Raw genomic sequence first — 12,022 nt, 5'->3', positions numbered from 1 at the left:
TGGGCATTTTCAAATTACTCGGTTATTTTGGACTTTTGAAAAACGGTAAAGAGAAAAAACTTTTCTTTTGACCAGATCTACCACCCCTTAAAATACTTGCACTTATTTCTGGGACACCCTGTATAGATAAGAACTTAAAAATTAGGGGTAAAGGCTTAGAAATACGTAGTGACGCGACGTCTACTTATGAGCAGTCCACGTTTTTATCAAAAATATTGATGTTTTAATACAAATAATTTATTTTACGCATACAATACTATTTGTTACATGTAAAAAACTATTTTTTACGCATAAAAAACTATTTGATACACGTAAAAACCTATTTGTTACGCGTAAAAAACTATTTTTTTACGCCTAAAAAGTATTTTTTTATTTACGACTTTTTGGACATTTCAAACCAAACTTTTTCAAACATCCTTACTAACAGCTAACAGCTATTAAATCCTTACGTACACACACAATTTTACTTGGTTTTATCTGCAGAATGAAGGGTTGGGTAGGTAGAAAATTTTATATATTCTACAGTATTTTCTACACCAACTAATTTTCTACATTATTTACATGTCCAGACGTAGAAAGTTAGTTTTGTATATTGTAAGCCTTTTTTGAGTTTATATTTATTTCAAATAATACTTTTATCACATCGATTAATACAAAAAATAAACTAATAGCGATATATCTTATCGTTTTTTATTATTTAACAAATGGATAGTATACAGTATGTCAAAAAAACTTAACTATTAACTTCGAGAGGATTCATGACAGGACTGTTGCGATATTAGAATTCATAGGCATATTGTATTTCTGTAATTTTTTTGGACGTCGTCTGTCGAAATTCCCTGTATTGTTAGATACATTATAAACTTAACAACAAAAACTTACATCTAACAAAATGAAAGTAAGAACTAAGAACTACAAACTACCGTATGATCGAGAAAAAATGGAGTCCAGTTGGCTTGGAAATGACGATCGTTGACATTTCCCATATAATTTTACATATAAAATGACAGCGATCTTCATTTCATAGCCATCGCTGACGCCGTTCTTTTTCGATCATGCGGTACAATAGTTTATGAAACCACAGGCTTTCTATTGTAAAATTATAAAAAAAATCTAGGAAGAATAAAAACTTTTTGTACCTGTTCTCAGATTTTATACATTTTCTTAATATTCTACATTTTCTACGCACTTTTCTACCTACACGTAGAAAATTAATTTTCTACCCAACCCTAGCAAAATGTGTTGCCAAAGTTTCCTGATTACAGAGACCACCCAATGCCTTCTATTAAAAGATCAGCCTACGGGCGGACTTTTGTTTACTTCATCAGCTGTACATACTTAGATATTGGGTTAGATTCCGTTTCATATTTTGTCGGTTGATTTTTGGTTTTAACTCTTTGATTTTTGGTATTATTTATTATTGTAGTGCAAAAAACTAATTATTTTGGTGTTGAAGTGACATAAACTACTACCAGATATATGGTCACTCTCGGTTTCGCACCAAAAATAGAAATTTTAAAATTACACGTTGTGCAAGTGATTTAACCTAAAAGTGCCCATACATTTTTTACTTATCGTGATTTTTGTGTGTGTTTTTAAGACTCTAACAATTCATCAATAAAGCTTAAGTGGAGTGTGTTATTGGTGCTATGCCTCATCTTTGTTGTGTTCCTGGTGGAAAGGATGGTTACTAAGGATAGTTATTATACTAGGCAGCCTAAAGTGTCCGGAAGAGCAAGAAAAGTGGGTACGAGTTATAAATCAAGAGAATTTTATTGAAAATATCTTTAATAAATTTAAAAAATAATATTCTCCCATGATGGTATTAATGAAAACTGGACAATTATGTTTATTTTATTCATATTGTGGAATCTCCACTCCAAGTGTTGCTGGTTCAGCTTCGATAGATTCAAACACGTAAGTAGGTATTATGATCTAGGGAAAAATAAAGAATATGTGTATTAGAGATCATGAAAAAGATTATTATTTTGAGTTCAAATTTTAAAAAGATTTTTGTAAAGACAAGACTGATACAGTTTAAAAAAGAAGAATGTGTTTTGTTTGATAATATATAATGTATGTTAAGCATAACATATATTTGTTCAGTAATTTTTAATGAATAGTATTGATTATTTATAATACCAAATTAATATCAAATATTTAAGTGATGGCTGAATACAATATGAATAAAATAACAATAAAATTGGTATATTTGCATAATACAAAATTAAGTTTTAAGAATAAACGTGTTACTAAAAAATACTAAGAAATTCATATTTCTTTGTTTTAATTGGTCTAATGTTATTTACATTTTACGTAAGAATTATACCGTATCATCGAAAAAATCGGCGTCTAGTTGGCTTGGAAATGAACATCGATGACATTCCCTAAATAACTGTACACATAAAATAATTAACTAGAATTTTACAATCTTGGAAAATTTGATATTCTTGAACCTTGATTCTAAATATTCTAAATTTTTGATTTTCTTGGAATTTAGGTTCGGGAAAACGCTGATTGATTTTTCATTTGGTTTTTCATTATTTTTATTTGGTTTTAAAAAAAAAACGGTTCGGCTAACATTATAGCCTCCATCAGTGTTGTGTCATATGAAAAAAAAAATAGTGTCGAATATAATCCAAAAATTGCATATAAAATATGCACACCACGCACATAATGTTTACTGCGTACTCCATAGTCAATGTAGATAATTTTAGTGTTAAGAATAATAATTTTAAAAAAATATGTGGTCATCTTTTGATAAGTTTATATTAGTTTATTAATTGCAGTAAACATTATGAGGTGTGAATTATATTGTATATGTAATTTTTGGATTATATTCGACACTATTTTTTCTCATATGACACAACACTGTGAAGGCTATAGTTAGCCGAAACGTTTTTTTTTTTAAACCGAATAAAAATAATGAAAACCCAAATGAAAACTTAATCAGCGTTTTTCCCGAACCTAAAATCCCAAGAAAATCAAAAATTTTAGAATAATTTAACATATAAAATGCCAGCGATCTTCATTTCATAGCCATCGCTGACGCCTTTTTTAGATAATATTGTATTATTTGTAAATATAATTTTTCGAACATTGATACTTGCAAAATATACATATAAATTTTGTGAATGCAAATAATAATACATCACTATTAGTAGATATTCAATGTTTTTTGTTAAATTAGATCGATTTTCAAACCCCAAAATTTAAAATATATTTACATTTTACCCATTATCTTATGTACCTATACATTATTTGTACATTGTAAAACATTTGCTGCATATGTATGGTTCATAGTTTATTTGCCAAAGTATTTATTACTATAAATAGGTATATATGTTGTAGTTATTAACTGTATATTATGTATATTTCATTTAAACTATATCATTTTTAAAATACAAACCAAAAATCTGAGGAATAATTATGTTTTCCATGTATTCTACAACATATTTATTAATCCGTTATATCTAACTAGCGTGACGTCATAAATCTCGCCCCCAGGCTGATCTTTTAATAGAAGGCATTGGACCACCATCCTTCAGTTGAATAGACAACAGTACATATTTTACTAATTTACAAAAAATAAACTTTTTTGGCATTTTTCGAAAATAGTATGTAGCGATTTAGACAAAATTGTGAATTTTTTGCAATTTATTGTTTTCTCTAAAACCAATATTTACGGAGATAGTTATTGCTTAAAAAATACGCGAACACTCTGTATATAGAACTTTTTGTATTGTTTATTGTAGGTGTAATAAGGCTTATCTTTTTTTATTGTGAATAATATCTTTTTGTAAATATTAACTATATTCACATTTTTAGTGTTTTTTGGTGCTTAAAAATTCAATATTAATGTCACGGACTGCCTTTAGTGACTTTCTGATATACGATCGAAAAAAAACGGCGTCATGGTAGCCTTTGAAATGAGGATCGATGATAATTTCTGTTTTCCTATACGTCATTTAACCTCACGATCAAATTTGTTTTTCAATTAGTTATTTTTTGACAAATATTTATGTCAATTTTTAATGAAAGGGCACTTTTGACGCTGTTTTTTTTCTCGATTTTGCGGTATAACTGATCTATTGTAAATATATATATATTCTAATCTTATAAGCTATATAATCACCTTGTATATTTGTTTTACCAAAATAATGGAATAATCCTAAATATTTTTTTATTTTGTAATTATTTTCTCTTTATTATTGATGAATGCAATTTTTTTGTTGTTTTTACTACGGTATTTTAGCATCGATTATAGTTTTAAGGATGTATTTTATATTTATATTAAATCTTTTTTATATATTTGTCTTATTTTTGTTATAAATACTTAACTGTTTCCCTCAGGGACTCACATTTTGTGAGTACGGGTGTAGCGACCCCGAGGTACCCTAGCTGCAGAGATGGACTTTACAGTAAAAAATTGTTTTTTACGTGTAAAATGTAGTTTTCTACAAGTTTTTTAAGACGTACGTTTGCTGATTAAATAAGCTTCTCTGTAAATGCCCATTAAATGCCTTTTGTGTAAAGATCTTTTGATTTATTTCACTGATTTTACTATATTTTTTTAGTTATATTGTATAGAAATTGAAATTTAGGTAGGCACAAGAAGAAATTAAGTTGGGAGGAAAAAGACATGTTATTCTATTTCTTTTTCGTATATTTTCCACCAAGACTTAGGCCTTTATAGTCGCGTAAGGCCTAGAAAATGTGTGGAAGTTCTTAAATTCCCGCCAAGTACGGCAAAATTTTCTTCGCTCTTTGTCTAAATTATCCATAGATTATAGATTGGACTTCTCCTAGGAAAGATATCTCCGATATTTTTTTCAGAACACTGACCAGATGACTTATATAAGTTCAAGCTGCTTAAAAATAAAGAAGAAGAAATCTATGTCAAATCTGTGGTTACCCATGTTTTGGAACCATTAATATAAAAAGAAGAAGAACGTCGCTTTTATTCTGTGGTTACCATTCTTTTAAGGCCTGAAATATAAAAAAGAAGAAGAACGCTGGTGGCGCCATTGTGGAAAAAGTGAGAAAATTTGGAACTAAAGTATTCCCAAGGTTGCCAAATTATTAGCGAAATCCTAAAACTACTCTAAATCAATATTTTTGTAAGTTTAAAATGAATTGAACCGTCACAAAATCATGATAAATTTAATAAAAACATAACACAAACTTTTTTCAGTAAAATAAATAATATATTTCCTTTTATACACATCATCATTTATGCAACAAAAAATTATTATTCTGTTTTAAATGTGTTCAAGCTGACAACTGACAACGTTGATATTCGACATTTTCCGTTGTAGCGTTGTCATGGCGTCGTTATGTCGTTCTTAAAATTTTTCCGGTTTTTTGATAGAAAACATAGATAAATGCAACAAGTTTAGATTGGAAAGCCCGTAAAAATTTTGGGTCGCGAAATTATTTTGGGTCGCGACCGTTATACGCGATCTGGCGCTGCTATAGCGGTCGCTAAGAACAACGGCAAACAAAAACAGAAATAATTTTCTCTATGTTTTTTTTAAGTATTTCAATTACATCATTAAAAACTGACATTTCCATAATTTCCTTTTTCAAAATCGTTAATTGGAGTATAGATACTTTCCCTGATGTCCCTATCATATATTAAAAGTATAGTTACTTAGAATAATGCTTAATATTTAGAGCTATTCAGTATTTTTTGAACCATATTTTTTCGCAGAGTTTCAAGAGGTTTTTTGTTCCTAAAGATAATTTTTTTGGTGTTTATACAGGCAAACGAGTATTTTCTATGTTGTTTAGAATAAATCAGTGTTAGTATACCTAGAGGGGGGTACCATTCTCAATAATTATATAATACTTTCAGATGAAATAAAATATTATTAACACATATTTAATACTAATACACTATCGTCTGATTTTTGTTAACAATTTTGCATTGTTTTAGTGTAATGTTTAATTATATATTTTTTTCTTTTTTAAGGGCGTTATTGATGATACACAAGAGCACATAAAGACCACCTAAAAGAAGAGACCTTGGTCATCCTTTGTATAATCCTGATGTTTGGCCATCATTTTGTTTTACGAGTTGGTCTTCCATTATCTGATTAAAAGTAAGTTTATTTTCAAATCAATTTGAATAAATTTATTACTTGTTTATTAATAGCTAACTCTATTTTAAGATATATTTAATATTAATATGAATCAAAAGAAAGTACACGATTATTATAGTACATAAAATGTAATATTGTGTATTTCTTTTTATTACAGATTTTGTACAATAAATCGATAGATCAACCATCTTATTCAAGATGCCATCATACTAATTATATTAGACATTCAACATTCAACAGTGGAATGAGGATGAAATTCATCATAGAAGGTTAACTAAATAACTTTAGGTAAATTATACTAAAATGTTTTTTTTTCTTAATCAAATGTATTTAACAAATACCTAATATTATTGTGAACAAAATTTTAAATTTAGAAAGCATTATATTGAACACAGAAGGAAAGTTCATAATGAGCCCGATAACTGAGAGCCTTCAGCAGGTTCATTGCATTGTCCTATAAGTTGTCTTTGATTTCGTTTTTCATTCTTTTGTACCGCGTAGTCGTAGTTTCAGTTTATATCAAGTATATTTTTGTCTGGTTTATCTAAAGTGAGTTACTCTGTTTGACCCAAATGTTCAACAGAAATAAACTATTCTCGGTTATAAAACTAAAATGTCGGTTTTATTTAAAAAAAAACTATGTAAAAAATGTAGATATAAATTGTAATAAAGCGTAATGATATTTATTTCTTTTTTACAGATGTTGTACAACAAATCAATGGATGTATACAGTTCCAGGGCAGTACATTTTTTATCCTTTTCATGAATATTGCCAACAATGCATCAGGACTTGAGTATATCAAAAATTGGTAAAATACATATATTTTACTGGTTTTTCATCAGTGGATTTCATCGTTTTTAAATTTAAACAAGAAAAAAAATTTCATTGGGTCTCTGAGTTATATTTTTTATGTTTTTTTTTGGTATGATACTATGTACTTAGAACATTATGTTGTTCAATGGTGAACTGTCATTTTTCTATAATATCTTGACTCTCATATTTCTTCATTATGGGAATGATAAACATCATTCATTGATTCTATATTCAATTCTTCCATTGATTGTATTTCTATAAGTCTTCTTTTATTTGTATTATTTTCTTATGGTGTCATTTTTCTAATACTTTTTTTGCTCTTTTAATTGTTTATACAGAATTTTAGTTTTAATGGATTTATTTCCAAGTCATTTTTTTGCAGATCATATGCCATGAATTTCTGTGATGTGTTTCTGATGTAAAAAAACTGACGTCCACAGCTGATGTCACTTCTGGCTTTTCTAGTATTTTGCCAAGTAACATCGACTCCAGAGCATCATAGCTAGCCTCCCCTAAGAGGAGGAAACCCGGGTCACCCCCTAACCCTGATGTTCGGCCATCGATGACCTATGTAGCATGCATAGGTACCCAAGGGAGTCACCACCCTCTGGTTTACGAGCTAGGTGTTCTAACGCTAGAGGCTTCGGCCGGATACGACCTGGCACCCAAGCTACGAGACTTCTTCGTGCACGTATCCCGTGACGTCTCGACGGTAGAGGGGGCGGGATATCGGACACATTGAAGATGACGAGGGGGGTCCGCCTGTAGGGGGTCCCGGTGGATGTCCGTTCGATGGGTGACGAGGGTGACCCGAGACGAGGCTGCTTAGCTGGGATGGGAACTGACTGGCGAGGCTTAATCGTCGGCCAAGGGTTAAATCTGATGAAGGGAGGCGAACCTATATGCTCTGGAGGATTTTTTCTTTATGTGCTTTATGTCATATATTGACCAGATATTTCTGAGAGGAGGCTAAGCGTAGCTTTTTGTCAATTCCCCATTTCTTATTGACCATATATTTGTTTACTTTTTTCTCTGGCTTTTGGCCTACCTCTGTTATAAAATTTTTGTCTGTTATATTCTCTTTATTAATGCAATATCATCATTCATCAATTCTATGAACTCCTCCTTTTTGTGTCATTCTTCTGAGACACATATTTCATCAATTCTATTGTCTGTTTAGCATTATAGCTATTTATTTATTTTCATGCCATTCTTTCCCAATTCAACTTCCATGTTTATGCCATTTTATCCAATTCATCATATCCCTATTTAATTTTTTCACTTATATTTTCTTTATTATTGGAATATCATTCATTAATTCTGTATAATACTCTTCCAATGACTGTGTTATATATTTGAATATTTTTTTGTGATTTATTCATTTTTATGCCATTTGACCAAAGACATTATAAAGATAGACCGAACATCTCATTCATAAATACTCGTTGGTAGTGTATCAAACATTCCAATGTATCGAACAAGGACAGAAGAGACAGGGAAGTCTAAAATTTCCGACCCCGGCAACTAGGCACATTTGGATTGTTCTAATGGCCAGTGGCGTGTCGTTTTTTGGAACGAATTTAAGTAGTAAAGTAAAAGTAAAGTAATTAGTAAAATTTTTACTCCATATTAATATACTACATTAACACTTTTTCGTTAGATGAGTTTTGTTATAAGGTCTAATATAATAATATAATTAATATCCCACATATACTTATGTTGAAACGTTAGTAGATAGTTTTCGAAAATCGCCCCAACGTCAATATTCAATTTAAACTGTCAGTTACTTCTCTATAAACTTTCAGTTACTTTTGAATATTTACAGGGTGACTCAGGCTTCCGAAACAGTTCTATATTAGGTTTGTGGTTGGTGACTTTTCTTTCAATTTTTTTTAGAATATGGAGGCAATGGTAAAGCACATTTTAGACATTTTTGTAAACATAGGTGGCCGGAACATATTTTCAAACTAAAGTTGTAGATTTGCCATTAAATTTCCATTCCAGAAATACCTAGGGTTGCCACCTGTCCTTTTTTGAGAAGGACAGTCCTTTTTTGGAATAACTTGTCCTTTTGACTTTTTTTTACTTAAAAAGTCATTTTTATTTACGTATTTTTCCTGAGAAAATTACCTACAGCAAACAGAAATATTCTTTTCGTCCAAATTTAATTAGAAATGTTATAAAACTTATAAATAATTTTTTCTTGTTTAGAATAGGCAACATTATTTAGAACTTCCCGTTTAATCTCAAATGATAGTTTAGGTTTTAGTTTTACTTTTTTTGATCTTAAAAAGAACTTTTCAAAATTAGTAATTAGTTACGATTTAGTTAGTTCGCAAGCGATAGCTTCCTGTGAAGTACTGTGTAGTTGTTTAATCTTGTATTATTAATAACTTCCTATACCTAAAATCAATATTTATTTTAATGAGAAAATTGTGTTAATAAGACAAGAAGTGAAAATATAAGACAAGATTTGACTGTCGGTCTTCTTCTCGTATTATGATGGCTCTGATACGAGGCAATTACCTTTTAGTCTCTCAATAGAAGGCATGTATCATTAAAAGTATCAAATTTGTGTGCTACAGTGTGGGATTTCTGTCGCATAATAATGAATATTACGTTTATTTACAAATCCATTACTTAGGTAGTTTCATCAGACAATCAAATTTTAGTTAAATGTCCCAATCCTCATATTAAGCATATGTATTGCGGTTTGAATCACCCTGTATGTTGACAAAAATATTTTGAAAATGTGCTTTACAATGGCCCTGATCTTATGTAAAAAACTGAAATAAAAATCACAAACCAAAAACGTAATAGGTAAAAAGCTTTTTTGGAGGCCTGGGTCACTCTGTATATAGGTATGTATAAAACTAGTAGCCTAAGAATTATTTACAGTTCATCCCATTCTAAAAAAAGGTAAACACACCGCACAAATAACTCTAGAAAGAGGTATTTGTATTGTACGGTGGTAAAAAATTGTCTAAACAAGATCGAAGGGACAGATTATATAAGATATAATAAAGCAATAAAATGTAAAAAAGGACAGGTAAACACCTTTGTTTATTTGTTGAGCAAAATTCCTTTAGAATATCGTATATAATGACCAAAATATGGACGCAATTTAAAAAAAATGTCACTTTTTCTGGCTTATAATAAAGTTTCAAATGCAACGTTTATATTCAAATTTGTTATGATTTACAACAGTTAGGTAGTAATTGAGACGAATTATAATTCAATTACCGGCTACTACGTTCTTATTTTAATAGATCAAAATTCAACAAATATAATTAAAAATTATTTTAATTGTTAGAGGCTCCCTTGTGGGACGCCTATGTACGATTACGGCGGAAACAATACCTACCTGTGAAAAGACAAATTCGGGTAATTTGAGCTTATTTTTCCACACATTTGACACTGTCCTACCATATTGAAAATTCGCAGATTCAAAAGTACGTTAAACAAAAACAAAAACTAATGAAAAACACTGAAAAGTTCACTTCGGACTTGATTCCGACTTCAAACACACCGTAAGCTAAACGTAGTACGCTATAACGGATCAAGGGCCGTCGCGAGGGGTGGTGGGACGGACGGCTCCTTTCATTCTGGAAGACTAGCAGCGACGTTGCCAATAGTTCTAGACGTTTCAGCACATTAAACAGTAAACATGTCCTTTAATAGTAACGCATATATCCTCTGGTTAATAACATATTATTACGCATGCTTCTTTAAAAATAAACTATAAATTTAATTAAGAAATTGAGATTTATTGATATCCGGTGAAGGGTTTAAAGTCACCTTTTCTGCAAATCAAACTAAGTAGATAGGCGCAAATTTGAGATGTGGCAATGTCGCCTTCTCTATTTCAGTTGGTTTTTACAGTACGTGATCAACCTCCGATTGTTTGATCGGGTTAAAATGCACAATGTGATATCTGTTCTTACTGAATCTATGCATTTGACTCAATGTATCCACCATTTATTTATATATATATCTATTTCACTATTTGTCTCTCATATATTCTTATGGAAATGCCATTATTCAATTCAATGAGCTCTTCTATTGATTGCATTTCTAAGTCTTCTTATATGTATAATTCTTTGTGTCATTCTTCTGAGACTTTTCAAAGTTATGCATTTTTTTTTTGAATTCCCTATAATTCTATTTCTTTATTTGTCTCCCATATTATCTTCATTCTATGAAAGATATTTGTATGGCATATTTGGGACAGCTGCACCTCAACAACCACCTTCAAGATGCCATTAGGTGGATTAAAATCAACATTCAACAGTGGATTGAAAATAAAATTCATCATTCAAGAGGAAATTAAGTAATTTTAGGTAAATTATATTCAAAGGTATATTTTTAAGCCTAATATGTTTAATAAAAACGTAATAATTATTGTATTTTGTAAAATATGTAGCTATAAATGATTAATTTCAAATAACACATTTTGGCGCTCATTTTATTTCATGTTTATGCAACCATAAATACCTTAACGTGTATATAGAGTTGCCTATCTTTTTTTTAATTATTCTAACTAAAATATTTCTTAATAACAAGTACAGATAATTGGACCATTTTTTTTCCTTGTATTTCATTTAAAAAAAGTTCTTTGGTACAAAGATTCTTATATATTTTATAATATTGTTCGACAGAGCCATAAAAATCGATATTCCTGACAAAATGGTGAAGGTGCTTTTTTTAAAAATTTGGTAAATAAAAATTAAAATAAAAAAAATATATAATTTCTCAAAAACTAATTCATATAACGAATTGTAACTGTCTTGCTAAATATTAACATCTAACATCATGTTATATATCTTTACGATGATAGATATATAGACAAAGAGTATTTAAATTAAGAGTAATAATTAAACAATCAAAAACAATAATTAACTAAATTTGGTTCTTGTTCGTTGACGTTTCCTGTGGACCTTCCGACAATGCCAACCAAGGCGCCAAAGATATCACCAAAATTAAGAATCCCATCTATTCCGACTGACTTCAGATAAATTATACCCTATTAATTTACTGGTTATAAAATTATGCCGTATGATCGAAAAAAAAATCTTCATTTCATAGTCATCGCTGGCGCCTTATG

General features: G+C 29.9%; 1 long non-coding RNA gene across 1 annotated transcript; it reads left to right on the top strand.

The window, feature by feature from the left end:
• The first annotated feature begins 5,977 nt into the window (after positions 1–5,977).
• On the top strand, positions 5,978–8,252 carry LOC115881113. Its single transcript, XR_004049990.1, has 3 exons — positions 5,978–6,104; positions 6,262–6,392; positions 6,805–8,252. It is a non-coding gene; the product is annotated as an uncharacterized LOC115881113 (long non-coding RNA).
• The last annotated feature ends 3,770 nt before the right edge of the window (positions 8,253–12,022 follow it).

Source organism: Sitophilus oryzae, unplaced genomic scaffold, assembly GCF_002938485.1.
Source record: "Sitophilus oryzae breed Bouriz unplaced genomic scaffold, Soryzae_2.0 scaffold_1109_pilon_pilon, whole genome shotgun sequence".
Taxonomy (NCBI): Eukaryota; Metazoa; Arthropoda; class Insecta; order Coleoptera; family Curculionidae; genus Sitophilus; species Sitophilus oryzae.
Note: the sequence above shows the minus strand (reverse complement) of the source record. Positions and strands in the feature narration are given on the sequence as shown.